The following is a 25,590-nucleotide window of genomic DNA, read 5'->3' on the forward strand; positions in this document are numbered from 1 at the left end:
AGTCCATGTGCTATCCGGTGCCTGTTGCTGGTGGTGACTGGAGCTATGGCCGCTGGCTTCCCCCCCTCTCTTGCAGCGCGGATAAGGCCGCCGGATAAATCGGGTCATGGAGTGACATGACTCAGTCACCCTAGGACGCAGATTACACTTGTTGCTGACCCCGCGCCGGGGAGCTGTCCGTTCAACTTCAACACCACAGCGGCCACCAGCAACAAATGAACCCGGTTCCTCCCTCATCAGCCCGGAACAGCCCGATCTGTGGCAGCACTGATACACGAGCAGCTGACGGGCTGCCACTTGTTGCAGGTAATCCTGGGGGCCGCCGTGCAGGGAGAGAGGCTGGAGGTGTCCCATGCCTGTGAGGCCATATAGAATATACAGTAACGTGCGGTGAGGTCATTGCCTCCCCAGGCAATGACCTCACCGCACGTCACTGTGTGTACTCTCCTTTACTGTATGGGTGGGTATACACACAACCTGATGCACCGATATATCTGATGGTATATTGGCCATCGGTGCATTTCTTCAGTTACAGAATGTGCAAAGCATGGCGCCCTGCTAAACACCTCACAGGAACACTTGCTTATATGGTGCCTAAACTACTGCATGTACTACTGTCTTTGCTGTGGCCTGTAACTCCTCTATGTCAGTGGTATATTAGAAGTGTCGTGTTTGGCTATGATGTTACAATCCCATACCACACTCATGGCCACCTTGCTCCACAAAGTGTAGACTGCCAGGGAGACAACATTCCATACACACAGGAGTGCACCACAATCATAGATGAATTTAACAGAGATTGGTATCTAAAATCAATTGGTATACTAAATTCCAGAATAAGGAGCCTTCTCACATTGAATGAAGAACGTGTTTTCAGCCTATCCTTGTAATATTCGTCTCTGCTATCTCAGTACCTTGATTGCTGAAAATACCTGTGGCTTGTACAAGAATAATTTTACTTAATTTGTTATAGTAATTACCTTTCTTTCTTTAATGTTTTCACTGGTTCATTAGATACAATGGGTGAGATTTAATAGGATGAGAGATTCAGAAAGTGAGAGATTTGGTAAGAAATCTCCAGTTTTTTAAAGCGGCAATCATTAACACTGCAAAACCACTTTGATCTGGCAGTGTAAATGATTGCCGCTTTAAAAAACCCTGGCGATTTCTTACCAAATCTCTCACTTTCTGAATCTCTCATCCTATTAAATCTCACCTAAATGTTCATACAGCAAATACTGATATAAGTGAGTTTGATTAGTGAATTATTATAAGTCGCTAGGCGCTGCGCAGCTCGGCGGGCATGTGACCACAGTATGTAATGTCTTAATGTAGTAGTAGTAGTAGTAGTAGTACGTTTATTTATAAGGCGCCACAAAGTGTCCGCAGCGCCGTACATAGCAAACAAAAAAAAACAAATTACAAGGTAACGTACAGGGTGTGTAGAAAGATACAGTATAAATAGGGGTATAGCTGGTAGAACTAAAATCAGCATCAGTTCAGAAGTAGGTGTCAAAATAGTCAAGGAGACCGAAGATGAAGTAGAGGAAGGGAAGAACAGGACAGGAGCACAGGTGAGGTAATGAGGTAGGGTGAGTACGTGAGGAAGGAGGGCCCAATAGGATAAGTAGGAACGGAGGGGAACGGAGGCAGGATAGGAGGATCAAAAGAGGTTAGGAGGAGGGATAGGCTAGTCGAAAAAAGTGGGTTTTGAGGGAGCGCTTGAAGGAGGTAAGGGAATCAGATAGCCTGATGGGTGGCGGGAGGTTGTTCCAGTGCAGGGGGGCAGCGCGAGAGAAATCTTGGACACGGGAGTGGGAGGAGGTGATTAGGTGAGAGGTCAGTCGGCGGTCAGCGATGGAGCGAAGAGGACGGGAGGGAGTGTGGATAGAGATCAGTGAAGAGAGGTAGGGAGCTGTGGAGGAGGAGAGAGCCTTGTAGGTGGTGGTGAGGAGTTTAAAGAGAACTCGGAAAGGAATGGGGAGCCAGTGAAGAGATAAACAGAGGGGGGAGGCGGAGGTAGAGCGGTGGGAGAGGAAGATGAGCCTAGCAGCAGCGTTAAGAATGGATTGGAGAGGTGCGAGGCGGGTGAGAGGTAGCCCAGAGAGAAGGATGTTGCAGTAGTCAAGGCGGGAGATGACAAGAGAGTGAATGAGAATTTTGGTCGCGTCAGTGGAGAGGAATGGTCTGATGCGTGAGATTTTGCGTAGGTGAAAGCGGCAAGACTGTGAGAGAGCACGAATGTGGGGGGTGAAAGAGAGGGAGGAGTCAATGATGACACCGAGGCAGCGCGTTTGGTCGGTGGACGTGATCTCGGTTTCACCAATGCTGATGGAGATAGTGGGAGAAGAGGGGATGTTCGGGGGATGGAAGATTAGAAGTTCAGTTTTAGCCATGTTTAGTTTCAGGAAGCGTTGGGTCATCCAGGCTGAGATGGCCGTGAGGCATTCGGAGACCTTGGACAGAAGTGATGGGGATAAGTCGGGGGAGGAGAGATAGATTAGGGTATCATCAGCATAAAGGTGGTAATGAAAACCATAGGAGCTGATGAGGGTGCCCAGAGAGGTGGTGTAGAGGGAGAAGAGGAGAGGGCCAAGGACGGACCCTTGGGGAACACCGACTGGCTGGGGGGTAGTAGGAGAGGAGGAGCTCGGAGTGGAGACGGAGAAGGAGCGATCGGAGAGGTATGAGGTGAACCAGGAGAAGACCGTGCCAGTGATGCCAAAGGAGCGGAGGGTGTTGAGCAGGAGAGGGTGGTCAACAGTGTCAAAGGCAGCCGACAGATCAAGCTGGATGAGGATAGAGAAGAGGCCTTTGGATTTAGCCGATAGTAGATCGTTAGTGACTTTGGTCAGGGCAGTTTCAGTGGAATGTAAAGGGCGGAACCCGGATTGGAGGGGGTCTAGAATGGAGTTAGCAGTGAGGTGGCTTAGGAGACGATTATAGGTCAGACGTTCTAGGAGTTTGGAGGCAAAAGGGAGGAGGGAGATGGGCCTGTAGTTGGATGGAGAGTTGGGGTCCAGATTTGTTTTTTTGAGAATTGGGGAGACAAGAGCGTGTTTGATGGAGGAAGGGAAGATCCCAGAGGATAGGGAAAGATTAAAGAGGTGAGCCAGGTGAGAGCAGACTGATGGACTGAGACGACGGATAATATTGGAGGGGATAGGATCAAGCGGGCAGGTGTAACGTATGTAATGTCCTCCACCCCTTCATCCCTGCTGATGCTGCACTGTAATCCACAAAAAATTCCTAGTGTGCGCAAGCATACATGGCCAATAAAGTTGATTCTATTCTATTCTATTCTAGACTTATTATATATAACAGAGTTCTTATTTTATCACATTCCAAATCTGAAAGTCCTTCCCAGTGTCACACTACGAGCGCTTGCTTTCACATACAGAGGGGTGTATTTACTAAACCTCGTGTTTGAAACCACACCATGTCAGATTGTGTTGATGTCCAGAATTGAAATTACCAGCCGCAACTTTCTAGTAAAATCTTTCTTTAAAATTTTGGACACAAACATAATCGGAACTGGGGGATCTTAGAATCTGTTGCTCAGGGGGATATGGAATTGAGGCTGATATTTTCCAAAACACAGCGGCATAAAGATTTTCCTATTTTATTTAAGCAGAGAAAACGGTCACATTTCAAGAGCACAAAGGTGATGCATTGTGATTGGCTGGTGGATGTTTTGCCACATAACTCTAAAACTAAGCAATAAATTACAAAGCCAACATAATTCAGCAAATCTACGGACCAAGAGTTTTCATTTGTTATTTCATAGACAATGGCATCATAGAAATAAGTCACTCGTAAAAGTCATCCTTCTACTATTAATATGGACAACTAGCATTTGCTCATGGCATCACTCATGTCGATGTCTTCTGGGGGGAAAAATAAGTTTTTTATGTATCCATAGTCCATAAACAGACCCTATCACAGGTATGGGCAACCTGTGGCTCTCCAGCTGTTGTGAAACTACAAGTCCCAGCATGCCTTGCCACAGTTTTGCTGTTAGGGAATGCTAAAACTGTAGCAATGCATGTTGGGTTTTTACTTTATTGCTTTGCTTCCCGATGCCACATTGGGATCATACAAACCATGAACATAACTTTATTACATATTCTCTCTCTCTCTCTCTCTCTATATCAGGGTTGCCGACTTTATTATTCTCCTGTCCGGGAGAAGCCCGGAGAGGAGAGTTTCAGCAGCCGCTCAGGGGGCGGGGCTTAAGAGTGACATCACTAAGCACTGCCCCCATGATGGTTAACCAGCGAATTCACGGAACTCCGTGGAGGGGCGGGGCTAAAATGACGCAATTGTGCCATTTTAGCTCCGCCCCCTCCTCTGAGACCCGAGGATTGCGGCATTTTAATGTCCCGATCCGGGACCCGATTTTCGAGAGACTCACGGAAATTCTGGGAGGGTCGGCAACCGTGCTCTCTCTCTCTATATATATATATATATATATATATATATATACACACACACACACTCACAGTATATACTGCCTTTGTTGCAGTCATCTTGTTGCATTAAGTTGCTAACGTAAACAATTATTTGTATTCAGGCACCAGAGCTAGTTACTGTGGCACTGTGTATGGCAAGCAAAGTGAGTACGTTAAATAGTAACTTGTAATTAATGAGAACGGTTTTGTAAGTAAAACCCATTATCTGATAACCTTGGGTCAAGATTTTATATTACTAGTTGTTAAGAATCTGTGCATTGATCAGGATGTATTGGCAAGCACAAACATTCTAGACAGGAAGTTACAAGCACTCCGGCCCTGCAAGACGAGGATGATCAGGGGGCAGTTAAACAATTCCACACGTTTGCCGCAGCCCCGGGGTATTCAGGTGTCTCTCTCCACGGCAAGTAATTAATTTTTTACTTTAAATAATTATTATCACACAGACACGGAATGATTACTTTTTAATAAGAACGGAATATATTTTATCGAAATCTAAAGTGCTGAAAGTATCATTATAAGTAAGATAATGAAAGGCTCATTTACAGCTGTCAGATTTGAGTTACAATTGTACATAAAAAAAAAATGAATGCAGAAGATACTATCCATTCCACAGAGCCTGGAGTAAGTACGCACACTTATGCACCAAGGAAGCGGCTTGACAGTGTTACTTGTAAATACACTAAAAGTGTATTATGCACACAATGTAATGATGTAATGAAGTGTTGTATACCCACATCTGTCATTTACCCCTTTCATAATCAAATAGGAATTTCCTCAGCATAAATGGGAATGGATAATGACCACAACTTGATATAATTAAAAGGTAACATTAATGATTTAGGGGGGTACGGTCATTTGGTCTGCAACAAGAAGGTCGACAATCATTGGGTCGACATGCAGAAATGTCGACATGGGTCTAGGTTGACATGGGTTAGGTCGACAGGCTCATTAGGTCGACACAAGCATTAGGTCGACCTGGGCAAGGTTGACAGTCAAAAGGTCAACATGGGGTTTTTCACAGTTCTTTTGAGCCGGTATGTGCCGACAGGCAGATTTTATGCCCTACCAACCACTAGGGCTTCAAGCGGTGCACTTTAACCTGTGTCCATGTCGACTGTGTTGACATTAGGGTTAAAAAAAAGCGAAAAAACCCCCATGTCGACCTTTTGACTTTCGACCGTGCCCATGTCAACCTAATACTTGTGTCAACTTAATGACCCTTTTGACCTTGTCCCATGTCGACCTAGAACCATGTCAACCTTTACCCATGTTGACCTAGACCCATGACGACCTTTGTGCATGTCGACTTAATGGTGTTGACCCAATGCTTGTCGACCTTCTTGTTGTAGACCAAATGATCCTCACCCGATTTAGGTCTATCAGCTGGAGGGGTAAATACACAATGAACTAATCACTGGCAGTTGGATAACACGACTGATGGTCATCATCACTGCACATAGACAGCAGATAAGAACCACTGGGTCCATCTAGTCTGCCCTAAACATATACATATATACCAATATACCTCTGGAGAACCCAGAGGTAACTCACAGGCATGGGGAGAATATACAAACTCTACACAGTTACAGCCAAGGAGGGAATTGAACGCATGTTCGATGTGCTGTGAGCCAATAGTGCGAACCCTTACATCCTCCATACTACTCCGGTACCCCAGGGAAATGGGCCCTTTAAAGGCATATTTGGGGATGCGTGCACAACTGATTCCCAAGGAAGTGTAAATGTCCTTACTGTGCTCTGCTGCTATGCTTATGGCCCCACCCACCCACCTTGTTCCATCTCAATAGGGATAGTATGGGGACGCTAGTTATCTACAAGAAAAAGTCTCTATATCAATGGGATACGGTTACTAGGATGACCCCATTTAGGTCAATATGCACTGACTTGACCACTGAAAGTCAACTTACATAGGTTGACATGGCTAAGGTCGACTGGGTTGGAAGGTCAACACAAGCATTAGGTCGAAAATGGGAAGGTCAACAGTTAAAAGGTCGACATGAGTTTTTTTAGCCGACATGTGCCGACAGGCGGTAATTCATACCCTACCATCCACTATGGCGTGGTGTGAGAATACAATAGTGTGCCGAGCACAGAGGTACACTTTGACAGTGTCTATGGGCAGTATTCAATGAGAATACTGGCGACGTGCAGCGAATCCTGTTTAGGATTCGCTGCACATTCGCCACTGCCCGCCGCGTTCCGGAGCCTCGCCGGCTCCAGTATTCAACGAGTCAGGGGCTCGCTGCCCCTGACCGGCAAATTTGAGCTCCTGTGGTGGACACCGCAGGGAGCCTGAGGACGGTGGCAGGCAGGGAGATGGAAGTCTCCCTGCCTGCCCCAGAACGTTTGTGGGGGGGAGGTGGGCTCCCCAGGTGCCAGGCAGCACAGGCTGCCCCCCGGGGGTGCCAGCAGGGGACTGGGTATATTCACTACACCCGATCATGCATATGTAATGATCGGGTGAAGTGAATATATGAATATCTAATGAGCAGCTCGGCTCCGGCCCCCTGCTGGCTGGTCTGTGTAAAAAAAAAAAAAATGTTTTTTTAAATTAAGTATATATTCATGTGCTTACAGCACATGAATAAAAATAGCATGCCCCACCTCAGAATAAAATTCCTGATTTTTCGACACCAAATGTAAAAAACAAAACACTTTATTTTAAAAGTTCACATTCCACTTCACCATAAAAAGATAGCGATTGCTACTCGGTAAATCATGGGGAAAAAAACCTTGAAAAGTATTCGCCATGTGGTCATTGAATAGGGTGATTCACCGTTTTAGTCAGAAATTCGCCTTACAGCACAAAATCGCCATAAAAACCTGGCAAATCAGCCTCATTGATTACCGCCCTATGTTGGCATTCAGGACAAAAACCTTCCCATTGTTGACCTAATGCTTGTGTTGCCCTGCCAACCCTGTAGACCTAAATTTGGTTGACACATACCATATCATCATACACATGCACATTTTTGGTGGTGTAATGCAGAAATGCATATATCCAACACACAAGTCCTGAGGTACATTCAGTGCTAAATGTATGCAATGCATTCCTTACACAGCGCTATACCCTGCACTGCCTTGCTGGAATACACGTAGAATACTTCATATCCGTATTACAACATAGCATGGTGAATCGGTAGGATAATGCTGACATTATCTACATGCTCCCAGGAAACCTCTGTAGCTTAGAAGACTTTAATATATGCAGGTTATCTTTATCCACTTACATGGTATACAGAACATACTTGGCTTAAAAGGCCAGACTGCATTTTTCTCAGAATAGGCAATTACCAGCTCTCAGAGTAAATAGAACCATTTACAATAAGTTGTCTATTCATATTCTAGTCACTCTCTAGGTCAGGGTAGAAATGAGCGTACATAATGTCTGCATAATGAGTCTAATGACAAGTGTGACACTGAATATACACTGATTGGAATGAACGCCTAGTCTCACTCACTAGCTTTTGACATCAGGCGAGTCTACTACGTACATGTCTCCAATGAAAGTCCTAATTGTCACTATGGGCCTTATTCTAGTTCACTCCTAGAGGCAAATTCCTTCTCAGATGGACAAAACCATGTGCACTGCAGGGGGGCAGATGTAACAGGTGCAGATAGAATTAGATTTGAGTGTGTTATTTTGTTTCTGTGCTGGGAAAACACTGACTGCTTTATTTTTACACTGCAATATAGATCTCACTTTGAAGAAAAACCCTCCCCAAATCTAATTCTCTCTGCACATGTTACATCTGCCCCACCTGCAGTGCACATGGTTTTGTCCATTTCAGAAGGAATTTGCCTCTAAGAGTGAACTAGAATAAGGCCCTATGTAAGGTTGGAATGGTTTAAAAGTAGAAGGCCCAGTCTCTATCTCTAAACACAATCATAACTACATTCTGGCTGATAACAATATCCAATAAAGAAACATGGGACAGATAAAAAAAACACCTGCCAGGTGATATATGAGCTCCAGACACAGAAGTTAATCTGACTACGGAAAATAAAGGAGCATGATAACACTGTTGGAGAATTCTAATATCCTGATTGGTCGCAGATTGTACTAGGAATACTCTAAAAGCTGGCCTAGACCTGTAAACATGCCAGAGTTCTGATTGGCTCCAGCCTGGCACAGCATTGTACTCTGACTGGCTACAGGTTGATTCTCGCTCTGTTTCAAAGTTGCTTGTACACAGCCGTTGCTGAGAAATAGACAGATACAATAGGCGTTCACACCCAAACGAAGCATGCCAAAATCAGTAAATGACATAGACTAGGCATTTATTCATGGATATCACAGAGGTGAGTTTTATTACAGAGATCAATGGATAATTTACTTTTCAGTCTCTAAATAAAAACATGTGACTCAATTATTAATTAACACCTCCAGTTTTCTGGATCAGTTGGTCACCAGCAAGTTGTAGACAGTCATTAGGTCGGCACCATTAGGTAGACATACATTTAGGTCGACATGTGTCTAGGGCGACATGCAAGAAGGTCAACATGAGACTAGGTTGACATGGGTTAGGTTGACAGAGTCATAAGCTCGACAGGGTCATTAGGTCGACATGGTTTAGGGCTACAGTCAAAAGGTAGACATGGGGTTTTTCAGTTTTTTGACCCGAATGTCGACACAGTCGTCATGGACACAGGTTAAAGTGCACCGCGTCCCCTCGTATGGCTCGCTGTGCTCGCCATGCTACGCTCAGTACACTATTTTATTCTCCCATCACGTCCTAGTGTATAGTAGGGCATGAAATACCGCCTGTCGGCACATGTCGGCTCAAAAAACTGTGAAAAACACCATGTCAACCTTTTGACTGTTGACCTAACCCATGTCGGACTAATGACTCTGTCAACCTAATTACCCTGTTGACCTAGACTCATATCGACCTTCTTGCATGTCGACCTAATGGTGTCAACCTAATGACTGTCTAACTAACAACTTACTGGTGACCCAATGACCGTATCCCTTCTGAACCAGGGAAAAATTGAGAGAGGTGCACACAAATGTATCATGATACATACAGTATGTAACAAGTTACAATCCATATTACGCAGCTTTTGGGGCTAATAGTAAATAAACCTCACTCAGCAAAAGCCCCCAGCAATTTAACTAACAAGTCTGCACACTGATTAAATGTGTCAGTCAGACTAGTCACATGTGATTAAAGGTTTGTTGAATGAGTCACTGATAACAAATAGACCAGTGTTAGCATCATCTGTGCATAGCATATCTGTCAATACCATTTGGAAAGAGGGGAACACAACACACGCTACTTCTAATTATTAATATATATTTTTTTACCTTAAAATCACCTGGAACATACTCAGGACTGGAATAAAAAGGGTATTGTGTCACTGCGGTTCTAGGCTTTTATTAAAAAATGAAAACAAAACAAACTAAAGCACTTGGTTCATTGGCCACCGCGCATAACACATGCTATGCGCAGATACCAAAATGTTATATTTTTATACCTCCCAACATGACCCTCTCCAGGAGGGGCACATTGCTCTGTTATTGGACTTCCCTCTTAAGCCCCGTACACACGGGGAGATATATTGCTCAGCCATATATTGCTAGCAATATATGGCTGAGAAATATATTGCTCAGTTTCTCCTTTTCATCAGCGACCAGAGATGGTCGCTGATGAAAGGGAACCTCTGCCGCTGATGAAAGGGAACCTCTGCCGGCAGTGCTGCAGAGGGAACCTCTGCCGGCGGTGCCGCAGAGGTAATCAGCTGGTCGCAGGAGCAAGCTCCTGCGACCAGCGATTAGAATGGGGCTGAAAACGGAAGCGCGCACCCGGCGATTTATCACTGGCAATATGGTCGCCTGCGACCATATTTCCAGCGATTTCAGCCCCTATCGCCCCTGTGTGTACACAGCTTAAATGTATGATTGCTACCACCTGTTTCACCTGTTAATTGCTAATAAAGGTGTTTCAACACAGATAATGGGCATCATTAATTAAGGGAGAAGTCCAGAAACAGAGCAATGTGTCCCTCCTGGAGAGGGTCATGTTGGAAGGTATGTATTTACATATATAAATCACTGAGTTAAAATGAAAATATTAGCCATACGCACATGAGTGTGAATAATAATTAAATACAAATAACCCTGTTACCTAGGAGACTACAAGTTCCAGTGTATGTATGTAATTTATATTGTACTTATTTATGTAGAGCCCATGTATCATTGTGACACAATATTCTCTCCCCGCATTCAGAAAAGGATCTTATGCGCAACATTCTGGCGCCAGTGAGAAAGAAGTTAAATATGTACCAAGCAGTGAAAAAACAATAATAAATAGGAGAAATAAACATAATTGATGTGTTTTCTTAACAAAGGCGCAAATCCTCCCATAGCAGAATGTCAGGTCAGAAACCAGTCTGATACTTGTTTAGTAAGAGGGAAGGTCAGACACAAAGACTCGTTTTAACGTCCTACAAAAGTATTATGGGCCTGTATGTATTTGTAAAAGTGACAATTAACCCTTGCACTGCTGCGACTCTAGCCTCGGCTGATTCATGGTGGAAGGCAAAATGTCAAGAAACCTTTCGTACACCACACAATGCGAGCATTTACAGTTTATCATCGCAATCGTAGTCAGAGATCTATGAAATTATTATTATTGTTTATTTATATGACACCACAAGGGTTCTGGAGTAGAGGGTGTCACCCATCACCATTTTTTTTTTAAACGGGGGCATATGGCGGTACTTGTATAATAGCACAGAGCCCGGCTATGCTACATTTTCAGTGTAGGCTAAGCTACGCTGTCAGCGTAGCCCAACGGCTGCCTAGCATAGTTAGCGCAGTGACTCCGCAGCATGTACTTAGCGTAGTGAATCCGCGGCAGCCCGGCTCTGCCGCCGGCGTCCATGGCTCTGTCCCCGGCATCCATGGCTCTGTCCCCGGCATCCATGGCAAGCCCAGTGAGCGCCTCTCACACAGCGCCGGGAACCGCCGGATCCCCTGTGCTGGCGGATGCCGGCTGAGAGGGGATCATGCGTGCGCCGGTGGAGAGGCGCTCCAGCTGTCTGAGACGCAGGTGCGTCTCAGACGCTCCTGTATCTCTGTAATTATTGTGGCAGGGTACGGCAACCCTGCCCATGTCCGCTTCAGGGAGACGGGGTTAGGGGGTTCTGACTCCACGCTGACTACGCTTGCCGAGGAAACACTACGCTACTTCTGACTGACTACGCTGGCCGCGTGAACACTATGCTGAATCTGACATGGGCGCTGACTATGCTGGCCGAGGACACACTACGCTACTTCTGACTGACTACGCTGGCCGCGCGAACACTACACTGATTCTGACAGGGATGCTACGCTAACTACGTTATGGGCAACGTGCTATTACACAAGTACCACATGGCCATCGTTTTGAAGGCCTGAGAGGTCCAGGGATGCAGATTTCCTGGACCCCAGTGCATACCTCCCAACTTTTGTCCTCGTCGATGCGGGACGCTGCTCCTTCGCGCCGGAGGCGTGGCGAAATTTAAGGGGGCGTGGCCTAATTTCGGGGGCGTGGCCTATACTCGCGGCTCCCCCGCGAGGCCACGCCCCCATTTTGCCGCTATGGGGGCATGACCCAGAGGCTCTGTGAGCCTCTAGCCCTGCCCCCAGTCCCCTGGCTGCGGGAATAGACGTTGTGCGCATGCGCACAGCGTCTATTCCCCGCTGCTTAGCAGCCGACAGGGGGGACTCCCAACAGCCCCCCCACTCCGCGGGACACTGCCGCCCGCGGGTGGGACATCGGGACAGGCCCTGACAATCGGGACTGTCCCGATAATCGGAGTTATGGAACCTATGGCCAGCCTGAGTATGCATCAGGTTGCGCAGGCTGGACAGTGCCTGTATACAGTGCTATTTGAAGTAGATGGTCATGATGGTGATCCAAGGCTACATCCTCTGACACTGCATTTGGATTGTCACTACTGCTAACAGGAGGTGTCTATCTCCTATCTCCTAGATGGAATTGTACAGCGGCTGTGCAATCCCATATAAACATGAATCAGGCCCCAGGTAATAAGTTGGAAGAGGAATATGGGGCACTTAGGATGGAGAAGGCAGGGTTGTGGTGCCGCACAAGGCAGCCAAAAAAGAGCTTAAACCATTTACATACTTTCGGATGTCAACTTAATAAAACAAGATATATCGCTAATGTGTTTCCAGTGGATCTATATGCTTGCTGGATGGATAGAACACTTGGCTTGTCTTGAAAAGACCCCCAGTGGGTTGAAACGTCGATATAACAGTATGTTTTTCACCTATTAAACTTTTATCTTTGGGAACTTCATCATGATGAGTACCCTAAAGCATTCTTTCTGATGCTGAAATTAATTTTTGCTATTAATGGAGTATCCCTTGTGGCCCTCTCCACGGAGCACCCTGCTTTGTCGCCACTTCTGTATATGTATATATATATATATATATATATATATATATATATATATATATATAGTATACGATACGGCGGCACTCAGAAGAAAAACACGTAGGCTGATTTTTTTCTTCTGAGTGCCGCCGTATCGTATACTATACATAGCTGTTCTACAAGGATCGGCTTATCGGAGGGCACCGCATTACAGTGCACCAGAATTCGCTCTGGCAAGCAAATACTGCAGCTATATTGGAGTGCCGCCTCCAGGAAATATATATATATATATAAATATATATATGGGATTATACACTCCATACTATAATCTATAATGTATATAGATATGAATATGGATCACTGGTGATTATTAAACTTGCTGTCATTAATGAATCCACACAAAAAATAATTTTAAAAACTTCAATATTTATATATTATAATTTTGTAAGGCCCGGTTATAAAACACATATTATAAAGTGTTACACATGAGATACATACATATTTAAAGAGAAAGTATTAATCTGTGTTATTTGATAGATATCCCCAGGACTGTCCGGCTACTATATATATATATACTTTCATTTTTAATATATATTGAGTGCCTAATTTATAAATAATAAGTCTATAGATATGAATAGGCAGATTTAGTTCAAAGCCAGATTCTGTAGGAACATTGCACGATTTGCAGATTTTGCAGATTTCCACCCATTACGGATTGCTGTAAGTATCTTGTTTCTTTTTTCTGGCTTGCTTCTCTATGGCGTGAGACCTTAAGCAAGAAGATATCCCCCGGTGCATTATCCCTCGAGGTGGTGACAGAACCACGTGGCTAATTAAATTCTTCCCTAAATTTCAGCACAGAATTATGCGACCAAAGAACAAGGCCGTAGGCCAAGGTATCACCTAGTATCGATAATAATTTACAGTAGAGGGTGCATTATTCCTAATAATACAAACCACTGAAGTGATGACATTGGAGCTCACCGTTTATAAAGATATTACTTACAGGACTTTACACGGATTAACATCACTTGTGTATTATGTATGCCATAATCTTGCTCTCAGACAAAGCATTTACAGAACAGGAAAAGAAAACCTCCAACCAATGCAGTAAAAACCTGCTTCAAAGTAACAGCCTGTCATGTCTTAAACCAAGTGACAATTTGCAATGAAATCAGCATCCAGCACACCCAGCCCCCATCTGTCTGAGCCTTTGCCAGACACAAGCAATAAATCCCCTAAACCTTAAACAGAGTTTACAATAGTTTACTTCTCTAATGCACAGTGATCCTGACCTACTGTAAGCACAAAGTCACAGGCAAAGTACTGTACAGTTAACCCATGCTGGGACATTAAAAGGATGTAAACTGGGGAAGCACAGTACAACAATGTAGGTTGTGTGTGCACATCACAAAGCCACAACGTAGTGTATCGCTTGCAGTAACACAAGGGGTCGTGGATCTTTAGCAACGAGTGTGTCAGATAATACTACACACACCAGTGTCACAGCAATGTCACACTACACAAGTTCTTTGCAATATACAACATGTTGAAAATGAAGTCTGGATAATGTACACATACATACGTCATCACAGCATGACTATTGTATATACTGCATGCAACATAGGAACAGTGCCAACTCTCCCTGATTTCTGTGCAGACACCCAGGTGGTAAATTGGACGTTTTTTGTCCCTGCAGATGTCCTTATTTGTCATTACCATTGGTACAGTATAATGGTATAATGACTTGGCACATACAATGCCACTGCAGCTCTCCATGCTAAGTGCCTGGCATTATAAGCTGCTATTTACTAAGCAGAATGAATACCTTATTATTTATTGAAGAGAATATTAATTAAACACATACAAATGCCATTCTATTTCTAGTGAGCGTGTCACAGATGGGTGTGCTGTGCTGGGAGCTCCTGTAGGCTGCATTATGTATGTATAAGTCACCAACAGCTTTGCTCTCTTGTAAAGTGGGTCATAAATGAGCCCACTGGCTGTCATCACCTGTCCTTACCGCAGATCACACACAGCAGGTATTGTGTGCATTCATAATAGCACAAATAATAACACACATAGCACAATCATACATACAACACAGCATTATAACAATGACAACACTAAAAATAACAAGAATAATAATTATAGCAATAGTAATATAATAATAGTATCAATAATAATAGCAATAACAAAGAGTCAGACATCACTTTCCACACTGCCCAAAAATCTAACATTTATCTAGAGAGGGCATGGAGCCACTCCGGCCCCCATTAGATCACAGCCCCCCCAGCCTGTGATGCTCTCCTGTAGGTGGGCTGCTGGAGACTATTTACCTGAGAACAGCTCTCGCACACAAATCGCATCCACCGGGCTCCCTACAGCGACCACGACTGCCGGCCGGGACGGGACCTGATGCGCTCAGCTTCTGCAGGCACGCGAGACGGCTCCTGATTGGTCACGGGCCGAGGTGGGCGTGGTGCACGGACCGATCGCTGCTAGCCTGGCAGGCTATTGTAGCAGCAGCGGTATACTAGCGCCCGCTATCATGTCACCGCCGCGCAAAGGCGCTATAGTACCTGCCCCTGTTGCGGCCGCTGTGCTCGGCAATCTGACATGGACACCATGCTTGCGTTGCCCTCAGAGGAGCACGACCGTCACTCACTTGTTCGGGGAAGGTGGGCACCTCGATCTTTGAGGATGTCTCCATAATTTATTAAAGTGTCACTATAAAAGTACCAGCACTGATCTGGAAACTGTATAGGGGTGCAGGGCCGGCCTTAGGCATAGGCAAACTAGGCAATTGCCTAGGGCATTTGGAATGCCTAGGGGCATCAGCAGATTCTGCTGATTAAAATGATATGCAGCATGCCTATATTCTGTGTGTGAGTGAGGCTGTATCTGCATATGAAATAGTGTATTCATGGAAATCACTGTAACATAGCATTCCGTATGCAGGTACAGCCACAGTCACACACAGAATATAGGCATGCCACATATCATTTTAATCATCGGAAGCTCCTTGTGTGTGCTCATCATAAAAATGCAAAGAAGACGAATTTTCAGCAAAAAAGGCACCCAACGTTAGCAGAACTGGCCAGGAGCTGCATGGCCTGTTGAGACAAGATGTATGAGGAAACATCTGTATCCAAGCAGAAGCAGAGGTCACAGTGTTAGCGGCTGTGCGAGTGCTGACTGCGGGTGGGTTGGTTGTGCAGTAGTGTTCGGTATATGTGTAAGGGGCATTATGTGTGTCATGTATAAATGCATTAATAATGTGCGACATATGTGTAACAGGCATTATGTGTGTCATGTGCATAAGGGCATTAATAATGTGCAACATATGTGTAATGGGCATTATGTGTGTCATGTGTATAAGGGCATTAATAATGTGCAACATATGTGTAAGGGGCATTGTGTGTCATTATGTGTATGAAGGGCATTAATAAAGGTTGGCACAATGTGTAAGGGGCATTATGTTTATAAGGACATTAATAATGTGTGTCATGTGTAAGGGGCATTACTGTGTGGTATTATCAGGGGTGCTGAGAGAAAGGGGTAGGGGGTACAAATTACCCAGGCCAAAGTCTGATGGGAGGGCACAGTGGTGGCCCCGGGCCCCCTCCCCTTAAGTGACAGCAGCAGCTGCAGCTCTTCTCCTCTGCCCAGCACACACTGCTTTGTGCTGGGTTGCAGTGTGGCCATGGAGGTGGTTAAAATACAATATTTTCTCAGAATTTTTTTCTAAGGGTATAATGTGAGGAGTAATGTATATAAGGTAAAGTGGTACTACAGTGTGATGTAACGTGAATAAGGGACACCATCGAATTATATAATGTGAATAAAGTTGCACTACTGTGTGGCATAATTTGAATTGGGGGCAAAATTGTGTGACCATGCCCCTTCCCTGTTTGGGCTGCGCACCAAATGTGTGCACTGTTTCTATTTAAAATATAGCGGGTAGGAGCACCAAAATGATGACTGCTATGATGAGGGTTGATGGTGCTGGTAAAGGGGAGCAGGGTCAGAGGCGGAACTAGTGGCAGTGCTAGGGGGCACAAGCCAAAATCTTGCCTAGGGCATCATTTAGGCTAGGGCCGGCTCTGTAGGGGTGTACAAACTATACAATTTTTTAAACACTATAGGCTCGATTGAGGGTCAGATGTATGAAGCTTCATAAAGTGGAGAGTGATAAACAACCAGCCAATCCACTCCTACCTGTCATTTTTTAATTCCAGCCTGTGACATGGCAGGTAGGCTGTTTACCACTCTCCACTTTATCTCTTTATGGGCGGGATGTATTAATATACATCGCCGCCCTTCGCCTAACAGCCGCCGCGATGCTGCCGCATATGTACTAACATATGCGGCTAGCATCGGGTTGCGGTGACTGAGACCCCCGTGATGGTCTCCGTCACCTCCAGGCGGCTGCCAGCGTCCCCCTGCGTCACCTCCTCCCCCCTGAAGCCGGATGTCCTCCCGGCTGTGACACCTGGGGGAGGAGGAGATCAAAGGAGGGGGGGTGGCGCGCGGATGGCAGGCGGCGAAAGAAGCCCATAGGCTTCTATAGGGTATACAATGCGTTGACGGAGCGGCGGGGTTTTAATACATAGGAAAATGCGGTAAAACTGGCATTCTCCCGTTAGTACATCCCGCCCTATGAAGCTTGATACATCTGGCTCTTAAGCCCCTTACACACGGGGGAGCTATATTGCTCAGCAATATATTGCTAGCAATATATTACTGAGCAATATATTGCTCAGTGTCCCCTTTTCATCAGCGACCAGAGATGGTCGCTGATGAAAAGGAACCTCAGCCGGCGGTGCCGCAGAGGTAATCAGCTGGTTGCAGGAGCAAGCTCCTGCGACCAGCGATTAGAATGGGGCTGAAAACGGGAGCAACCATATTCCCAGCGATTTCAGCCCCTATCGCCCCCGTGTGTACACAGCTTTAGACCCATTCGGATGGCTGCGAATTCGCAGCCTGTCCAGTGATTGCGCACGGCCCCCCTGCATATGGACCATGCGAAGGCTAGCCTTTGCTGGCTGTAAACAAGGTGATTGACAGTCCCCAGAGTTTTCTGGGATTGCCGCAGAAAATGCAGACGTTGCCCGACTGTTGGGAGGTCAGTAGCGGCCTCCTCCCCATGGTCTTCGTAGCACTCACTGGGGCAGATGTATTAAGCCTTAACAAGAGATAAATGCAAGGGTGATAAAGAGAGATAAACGTCCAGCCAATCAGCTCCTTACTGACTTTTTTCAAACACAGCCTGTAACATGGCAGTAAGCAGGTGATTGGCTGGATCACCCTTGAATTTATCTCTTGTTAAGGCTTAATACATCTGCCACACTGAGCGCTGCGAGTAGGGGGAAAATCATGGTGAGGGATTTGAATCGGACCCTATGTACAATGTATATCGTTAACGATGCACACTCCCGTGGAGCGTTACAGACCCCATTGGCTGTACATGCAGATTTTCACTATATAGTTTCGGGGAATGCTTGAAAGTTTGCACACTTTTCCAGACAGAATCATGCACATATCTCACTGATCTGTGCATACTTCTGTTATACTCGCCAACCAGAAGCGGGATATGGTTATTGGGTCACCAGCATGATGGTCGACACCATTAGGTCGATATGCATTTAGGTCGACATGACTTAAGGTCTACATGGGTTAGGTCAACATAGTCCTTAGGTCGACATGGTCATTAGGTCGACATGTGTAAGGTCAACAAGGTCATTAGGTTGACATGGTATTTTTTACTGTTTTTTTTTTTATCCAAAATGTGCCGACAGGCAGTATTTCATGCCCTACCATCCACTAGGGTATGGTGGGAGAATAAAATAGTGTGCTTACCGTGCCCGAAGCATGGCGAGCCATGCGAGGGGACACGGTTCTACATTTTAGTGTTTATATTGACTGTGTTGACATTCCAGTAAAAAAAAAACATGTAAACTTTTTCAATGTTTACCTTACCCATTTTGACCTTACCCATGTCGACCTAATGACCCTGTCAACCTTACCCATGTCGATCTAACGACCCTGTCGACCTAAATGCACGTCCACCTAGTGCTTGTCGACCATAATGCTGGTGACCTAATGATCCATACCCCCAGAAGCCAGTTTATTTTGGGGGGATTTTTTTAGATATGTTTGGTGTACGATTTAAAAAATTGCATCCTATTAAATGTGCGAATTTGCCTGTTTTCCATTGGAAAACAACTGGATGTCCTATTATAAGTGCCAATTTTGCCAAAATCACACCTTATTACATTTGGCCCAAAATGTCATAGCTTCTGGCTTGTTTTACTATGTTATACTGAACTGCCAATTACTAAATGAGCACTTATAACCAAACAATAAAGATATTAACATTTGTGGTGCTGCTGTTACTGTTGTGCCTAAGGCCAAGCTGATTCCAGCTGTTGACGGTCATCATTCAGTTTTATTACACTCTGTACATATATATTGTATAATTTAGGGTTCTATTTATGAAGTAGCAATGACCCTTTGCCAGAGAGAATTTATTTTCCAATTTATCACAGGATGTCAACAGCGTTAAACATCGGTAGGGGGCTCCAGTGTTGCCGGGGGTCATTTTTTACATAAAACATTTTTTTAAATAAAGTAAAAGTGGAAAAAAAAACATGTTTTAATTTTTTTTATCCTTTCTACAGTTTCCGTTTTACTTTGTTAACAATAAATAAATTTTTCATAAGTGTTGATCTAGGAGCACAAGTCCCAGTTCCCAATTCCTCTGTGCAAGCCAAAGGCTCCAAAACTGCACCGACAGAACCTAGGTGAATGATAGGTGCGCCCACAATTACCCCTCCCTCCAAAAACAAGACGACTTGTTAAACTCATAAAGGGAAATTTACTAAGATCGAATGGATATGAATGAACCCATTCAATCCTATTTGCGGCTGTATTCGCACATGTGCGAATTTACGGAAGCGGCGATTTCAGCCGAGTTGCCATTTTTACAAAAGGCAAGCTTTGCCGTAATTGCCTGTACAAATGGATAGACCATCGATATAACTCAGATGCATTTGGCCATAAAATTCTATCGAATCGGCAAATATACGACCGTTCATATGAGCATCTTCGGATGTAAATTCAGCTCAAAATACGAATGGACACCATTTGTATTTGCTGAAGCATGCCCGGTAAGATCCATGCATCCACGGTGCTGATTTTGGAAATACAGGGGGACTCCAGTCACCTATTCCCCTGTATTTCTGGAATCAGGACTGGCTCAAAGGGCTGGTTATGATCTGGACACACACATATACACACACAGAGAAGCATCACATGTGATGTTTCAGGGTCAGACACATTTGGCTGCCGGGAAATTCAGCAGCCAAATTTATTTATTTACAGTTTCTTATATAGCACAGCAGATTCCGTTGCGCTTTACAATAGTAGACAGCGATAGAACAAACTGGGTAACAGACAGACAGACAGACTTGGAGGTAGGAGGGCCCTGCTGCAAGCTTACAGTCTATACAAATTACTTCACCATTGGAAAACAGAAATCCTAAGACTATAGCCCCGTACACACGGGGGAGATATATTGCTCAGCAATATATTGCTAGCAATATATTGCTGAGCAATATATTGCTGAGTGTCTCTCCTGTTCATCAGCGACCAGAGATGGTCGCTGATAATCAGGAGACTCTGCCGGGGGAAGAGGCAGGGAAATAGCTGACCAGCGACCATCAGGGGCTGCACACGGGAGCGCGCACCCGGCGATTTATCGCCGACAGCACACACAAATCACTGTCAATATGGTCGCTCAGCGACCAATTCCCAGCGATATGTGCTGAAATTGCACCCGTGTGTACACACCATTAGGCAGATATGTAATTTTGCAGAGTTCTTAGGCTGATTGTGAACGATACCAATTATACTCATTAGTTTAGCGGCTTGGCTGTATAGGGGGAAATGTATTAAAGCTTGGCTATGGGACAGGTTTACAACAAGTTACATTTTTGTTATCATTTGTTGTTAAATTTCATTTTCAAGCTTTCATACATCTTCCCAATTATGTGCCAGATGCACTAATCTTCAATACTGATAAAATGGAGAGTGATAAACAACCAACCAATCAGCTCCTGCCTGACATTTTTCAAACACAGTCTGTGACAAGGCAGGTAATAGCTGATTGGCTGGTGGTTTATCACTCTCCATTTTATCACTTTTGAAGCTTAGTGCATCTGTCCCAGTGTCTTATAAACCCACATAGTCATACTCCAGTAGGAACGATATATGTGCTGCAGATTAGATATTATTAGAATTAGTTCTAGTGCTCAGTGGGTGGGTAATGTGACAGCTGCATTTATGTAGTTATATATGTTATGTATGTTATGTATGTTGCTTCATTTTCTTACCTTGCTGCCAGGAGATGAGGAAGTAAGAAGAAGGGATGACCATGGGAAACCGGTGGTTGACCATTGATGTTCCCGATCTGATGATCACCATAGTGATGGTTGCCAAGTCACATGCTTATTTCTCCTGGGTCATCTGACAGGGTGTGGATTATTAGACAGACAGTGCCTGGATAGACAGTCAATAGGTCGACACCAAAAGGTGGATGTGCAATAGGTAAACAGGGTCAAAAGTTCAACATGAAAAATGTAGACACATGAAAATGAGTATTTCATATAATTTTTGGGTGTCAATGTCGACACGGACTCCAAATAATGCGTTCTCTTGCAAGGCTCCCTTTGTTTGGGCCTTTACCATTCCCAATTGTAGTCTATGTGGATGGTAAAGTATAAAAAAGTCTAAAATTTTTTGAAAAACTCATGTCGACCTTGGCTACCTTTTTCAAGCCGACCTTTCGACCCTGTAGACCTATTGCATATTGACCTTTTGGTGTTGACCTATTGGCTGTCTATCTAGACACTAGATTTATCAAGCAGAACCAATCTGACATCATATTGCTGCACACAACAGGGCTCCTTTGTATCTATGAACTTACAGCATCCATTGTGTGTGTGCATCAACTAACCAACGATGTTTAACCCATTGATTGATTACCAGATGATTGCAATGCATGATGTGATGACATCATTGCCATTACTATTTAATGGCACCCTTGCAATGGCCATGCCGGCTTGATGTCGCAGTTCATTTAATAAAGTGGGTGGGGAATTCACATCAAGCCCCATCTTCATCAGTAAATGCTGTGTAGCAGGGGGGCGCTATGGTGTCTATTGTGGCTGGTGGGCACTGATGACAAACTTGTGGCATTCCCTCATCCACCCCGCATCAGACCGGCACTCTCCAGGAGACTTGCCCTCTCTCCGAAGCCTCCTGCACATTCCATGAGAACAGACAACTGTGGGTTTACAATATGTTTACTCTCAGTGAGCAAACGCTTGTTAGAAAGAAAGAACAACCCTTAAGCAAATGGCCTGGGCATTAAAACCTATGACATTGTCAAGGAAAAGAATTTCCTTGTACACTTCTTCAAGACCTGGGACTATTCCTGGAAGTAAGGCACAGGTGCAGACTGAAAACTAGTCTTGTATAAACAGATGAAATTTAACAAGTTACAAGGATATTTCATAAACACCCATTAACTAAATCCATAAAGCGGTTGATTCTTAGTTGCCACAGACGCAGCTGTGTCTTTTGCAGCAGAGGTGCCTGCATCTTTTTGCTAATGCCACGGCCAATTATGCAAATACGGAAATGCCCACTTACACCACCTTGTAGCAATGCAGGTCCGACTTGCTGGACTTAAGGTGGCCATACACACGCAGATTTATCTTCAGATCTGGCTGGTTGGAACAAATACATGGTTATGGATGAGTGACAGTTTGTCAGTTTTCCAGCATTTCCAAGCAAATGGTCAACTGTCATTTGCTCTCATCCATTACCAGGTTTTTGTTCCAACCAGCCAGATCTGCAGATAAATCTTACTAGTGTATGGGCACCTTTAGTTCTCAGAGGAACACCAATCAGAATTGACAGCAGCCCTATGACAGGCGCAGTTTCTATGCCCTAGTCTGGCTTCCTGTGTGATCGGTTGTGCATCTTTGGACGCAGCTGCAGTACATGCAGTGGATTGTCTGCATCTTTTAGCCACCCCCCGTTACATCCCTCGTATGCCAACTGAATTCCACAGACCCTGCGTCCGATTCTATAATGTGCGTGCGACTAGGATGCATGCATACACTTAAATTATTGGCCAGCTGCGTGCGGGGTATTGAAACTGAGTACGACTAAGAATCAGGCTCAAAATGAACTTAAATTGTAGCCGTTTTGGCAACTGTTAACAGCTCCCCTGCCTCTGCCTGTGGGACTGTGCACAGTATGAGGATGGGGATTAGAGGAAGGGGATTATTATCATCATATATTATCTACTGATCTACAGCTGAACAGCCAGTGGCTTTTCCTGACTGGGATAATATCCCCTTACACTGGTTTATGGCTCGCACACTGTGTTCATTGACATATCTGCCCCTTGTCTGTGCATGGCTTCTGAATATGACCCCTGTATGACATTTCCCCCCTCCCCTCCTTCTCGCACACAGTGAAGGGGTCAGCTGTGCACGCTTCCACCATCTTGGAGCCAGGTAATCATGTGCCCTTAGATGAAAGGTAAGTTGATGAAAAGGATTTTTTTAATTTTGGAAAATTGATGCTGTTATATGTATAATTTAGAAAGCTTTTACATTGAACCCTTTGTTGCTTCAGGTCAATAAACACAATAATTATATATTCCATTGATACCATAGGTTCCACCCCCAAACTGATCATTGCGCCTATTTATTTATTTTTTTCTAAGGGAACTATGGAATGCAATATTACCTCCCCCACTCTCCGTTGTGGCATCATTAACTGGTTGGGTTCAGTCATTCCCTGGAATCTTCTATGTCAGATTGTGCACTTTTAAAGAGTCATCGTTCTGTGCCGTTTCCCCTTTGGGGAACAGAAGAATGTTTTGGGAATAGACATGTAGATATTGGGTTCCAAATCTCTCCCGATCACGTGCCAGGAAGAAATGTGACAAGTGTGGGAAGCCTGATGTGGCTGAGACAGGTATTCTACAGTATATTGGGTATTATAGGTGAAAGAAAAAAGGGTACTTGTGTACTTTCACAGCACCAGCATGGCAAAGTGCATCTGTGTCCCCTTGCGGGGCTCGCTGTGCTCGCCCATGCTACAGGCTCGTTGGCTCGCTACGCTATCTAAAATCATGCCAACGTGGATAGTGGGGGTACGAACTATCCACGTTGGTATGGAGTTTACAGCCCCGCAGCTGGACACGCACGAACGGCCATGCTGGTACCGTGAAACTACACAAGAACCGAAAAAATATTTGAGTATCGCTTATCCAAATTTCCGTTATCCAAATTATTCCCAAAACCATAGTCTCCAAAATGTACTTTTATTTTTTCCTTTTTTGCTAAAAACCTACTGGCTACATCTGTAACTGGCACTACTGGGGAAATACCATGTAACTGGCACTACTGGGGAAATACCATGTAACTGGCACTAAATATGTGCAAGAAAATGATTGCTTGGCATTCAAATTCAGTGTCTGAGATAGTACACAAACTTTGTTAATGTTTTAAAACCTTGTTTCATGCACAAATAAAATATATTTGTGTGTATTTAATGTGTTTGGTTTGTGTTGTACAACATAAATGCAAGATACCTCAAGATACACCATTCAAATATAAAAATATTCCAAAATACGAATAATCAGTTATCCAAAAATTTTCTGGTCCCCAGCATTTTGGATAAGGGATACTCAACCTGTACTTAAATGGGACTTATAGGGGGCACAATCGTTCTACTGTACATGGTGGCGCTATGATAAGTGTCCTCATTAGAATACCAATGCCTTTTGGAAGTGATTCGTTTGATGAGCCTTGTTGCAGATGTATAATTATTAGTGTTGCTGCCAGAGCTAGGCTTTATCTAGGCGTGTGCTAGCATTCAGTACATACCAATAGCTAAGTAATAGCCGACTATGATGCTGAAGTTTATTTATTAATTGATAATATATTTTAGTAATTCTATGAACAGTTTGTTTGGTGGTAAGGATAGTATTTATTCTTTTGAAATTGTAGTAACAACTATATCCTGTCCTGTATGTCCAGGTTTATTGGTTAAATGTTCTGGAGACAATTGGTGAAATTGAATAGGTTGAGAGAATCAGAAAGTGAGAGATTTGGTAAGAAATCTCCAGGTTTTTTAAAGTGGCAATCATTTACACTTCAAAATCAAACTGGTTTTGCCATGTAAATGATTGCTGTTTTAAAAAACCTGGAGATTTCTTACCAAATTTCTCACTTTCTGAATCTCTCATCCTATTACATTTTACCCCAATTCTCTTTGCAGGGAAGAGAGACAATTTAAGGGATATTTAGATGTTTACGTATAGAATACATAAGGGTGCTGCAACTGTCATTGCATGCAAAAAAATAAAGTCTCTCTTGAGATGTCACAAATTTATAATAAAAGATAATTATTTTTTGTAGCATTATTTTGTATCCTTCTAGTAACAGGAAATGAGCCAACATGAAAATATTGTAACTTTTTACCTATTTTTAGTGAACCAGAAAAAGGGAAAGTCAGTGCTGCTGTCCGCATCCATCAAAGTGACATTTCAGCCACGATAAAGAAGATGCAAAGTAATGCTCAGGAATTAAAGGTTTTGAAATTATTAGTCCACAAAATAGAAAAAT

General features: G+C 44.2%; 1 protein-coding gene across 2 annotated transcripts in view; it reads right to left on the reverse strand.

Moving 5' to 3' along the window:
• Window positions 1–15,325, reverse strand: part of LYPD6B (LY6/PLAUR domain containing 6B) — a 65,836-nt gene extending 50,511 nt beyond the window's left edge. For both annotated transcript variants that reach the window (XR_014450598.1, XM_083152056.1), the window contains exon 1: window positions 15,217–15,325. The gene's annotated coding sequence lies outside the window, so the exon portion shown is untranslated. The remainder of the gene's footprint in view (window positions 1–15,216) is intronic.
• Between the last annotated feature and the right edge of the window lie 10,265 nt (window positions 15,326–25,590).

Source organism: Crinia signifera, chromosome 7 (assembly GCF_055691185.1).
Source record: "Crinia signifera chromosome 7, ASM5569118v1, whole genome shotgun sequence".
Lineage (NCBI taxonomy): Eukaryota > Metazoa > Chordata > Amphibia > Anura > Myobatrachidae > Crinia > Crinia signifera.